The sequence below is a fragment of the Chrysochloris asiatica genome, unplaced genomic scaffold (assembly GCF_000296735.1).
Source record: "Chrysochloris asiatica unplaced genomic scaffold, ChrAsi1.0 scaffold00014, whole genome shotgun sequence".
NCBI lineage: Eukaryota > Metazoa > Chordata > Mammalia > Afrosoricida > Chrysochloridae > Chrysochloris > Chrysochloris asiatica.
Window position 1 is genome coordinate 21,865,864 of NW_006408532.1, and position 2,372 is coordinate 21,868,235.

Genomic DNA, 2,372 nt, shown 5'->3' on the forward strand with positions numbered 1-2,372 from the left:
CCAACGAGATGGATCGGCCAGGTGGCATCATTGATGGACTCGGGGGTGTCAGCGGTGGTGAGGTTGGCCCAGGATCGAGCACTGTTTTGTTCTGCTGTGCATGGGGTCGCTATGAGTCGGATCCGACTCGATGGCACCTGACAACAACAACAACAACAACTATAGTATTTTCTTCATCTTCATCATATACCTTATCACCATCTGAAATTATTTGTTCATTGCATCCCTAAATATGTGGTCTATGAAATCAGAGATATGGTTCCTTGCCGTATCCCCAGCACCATACTTTGCAAATAGTAGGCACGTAGGAAATGTGAGTGAGATTCAAAGAGTTAGTGGAAACGTGGAATGAAAAGATAATCGAATTTTTCAACAAACTTTCTGAAGTCCCTTCTTATGTGCTGATTTGTTGTTGTATGCCGCCAGAGTCGTTTCTGACTCATAGTAACCCTGTACAGGATTTCCAAGGAATGGCAGGTGGGTTTGAACTGTCAAATTTGTGGTTAGCAAATCAGTGCTGATCCTTCAGCAGCTCCACACCAGGACATATAGATTAATGTATTTGTGTGGCCACCCTTTCTCTTTCCATGTGACACCTATCACTTTGTTTGAAACAGAACAGAAAGGGTACGATATTTGAAAACTCGAAAGTCTTACATTTCTTTCTTACTTATGACATGTTCTGATAAAGTTACTATTTCCCCCGTCTTATTCTTGTTTTAAAAAAATTCTTTCTTTTTTACTTTCTTGAGAGTTACTTGTGTTACTCTTTACCCATTTCTTTTCATGTTTGATTTTGCCCAAAACTGTGCCAATTAAAGTTTCGGAGGTGTGACATTCTTTTAATTTTGTGTTTTTAAATACTATCTCAGAGTGTCTTCTTCTCTGTGCCCTTTTGTGGGAGTGTTTTCCGATTTGCCTAGTTTTGGGTAAGAGAAAGATAACTCTCAAGCTGAGGGCTCATAAAGAGGCATTCCACTGCTCAGACATTGTGCAATCCCTCTCTGCATAGCTCCAGTACCAACCCATTAAATGTCTAGTCTTGACTACACAGTTGGAGTCAGTCACGGTTTCTCTAAAGTTTTACAATTTAGTTGTTAAATTCCTTCATAAATGTGTAGGCTACAGAGTTAGATGGATTAGCTTCACCACCAACTCAGGAAAGTTCTAAAACTCTTTGTGCCTCCATCCTTTCATATGTAAATAGAAATAATGTTAGTGGTGGTGGGTTTGCCATTCTGAAGGCTCATAGCAACCATGTATAGAGTTTACAAGGATGTAAATCTTTACAGAAAGCCTCATCTTTCTCCCACAGAGCATTTCTGGTAGCATTGAACTGTTGACCTTACAGATAGCAGCCCAACATGTCGCCATTATGCTAGCAGGGCTCCTTAGTAACTGCATTTAAAATTGTTACTAATATCTCCATTTTACACATAAACATTTAATGTGCATCAAAAATATTTTACACATAAATAAGCACTTTACATATATAAAACTTTAAATTTAATAGCAACTCTATGGAGTAGGTATTATCATTAAGCACTGGACTGTCAATCATAAGGTTGGAAGTTCAAAACCACCAGCTGCTCCTTGGAAACCCTATACAGGGTCGCTATGAGTTGTAAAAGACTTGACGACACTTACCAGCAACAAGAAGATTGAAATACAGAATGGTTAGGTGTTTCACCTAAGGTCTCATAGATAGTAAGTGGTAGAGCTGGGATTCAAACCCACAGATTTGGAATCTGGAGCCAGTTTTTGAGCACTATGTCCCGTATCAAGTGATTGTGAAGAGTGTATGAGATAAGAAATGTTAAGTGTTCAGTATAACATTTTGACCAGAGTTCATACTCTAGAAGTGTTGATTGTTATTATTGCCAATAACTGATCTGTCACTGTGGTGGCAAATCCAAGAAAGGAGTTCCAAAGACCACAAATACCAGTTGAAGACTGCAAAGAGGCAATGTGGAAGATGAAGAAAGAATGAATAAGGATATGTTGGTTGAGAACAGTTTTAGTGGAAGGGTGAATCCTGAACTGGAAGTAGAGGAAGATCTAAGGAAACCCAATTCTTACATACTAAAGAAGCAGAGAAAGGAGCTCTGGTAGCATAGTGGTTACAAATCGGGCTTGGAATCACAAGGTCAGCAGTTCAAAACTACCAGCAGTTCCACGGGAGAAAGATGAGGCATTCTGCTCCCGTAAAGATTTACAGCCTCGGAAACCCTGTACAGGGTCGCTATGAGTCGGAACCGACTCCACGGTACATAACAATAACATTGCTCTGTATCAGTGAAAAATAATTTGAGCTTCCCTTCTCTGACAGGTTTCTGTCTTTCACAGAATTGTGGCTTTTATAGGGTTTATTG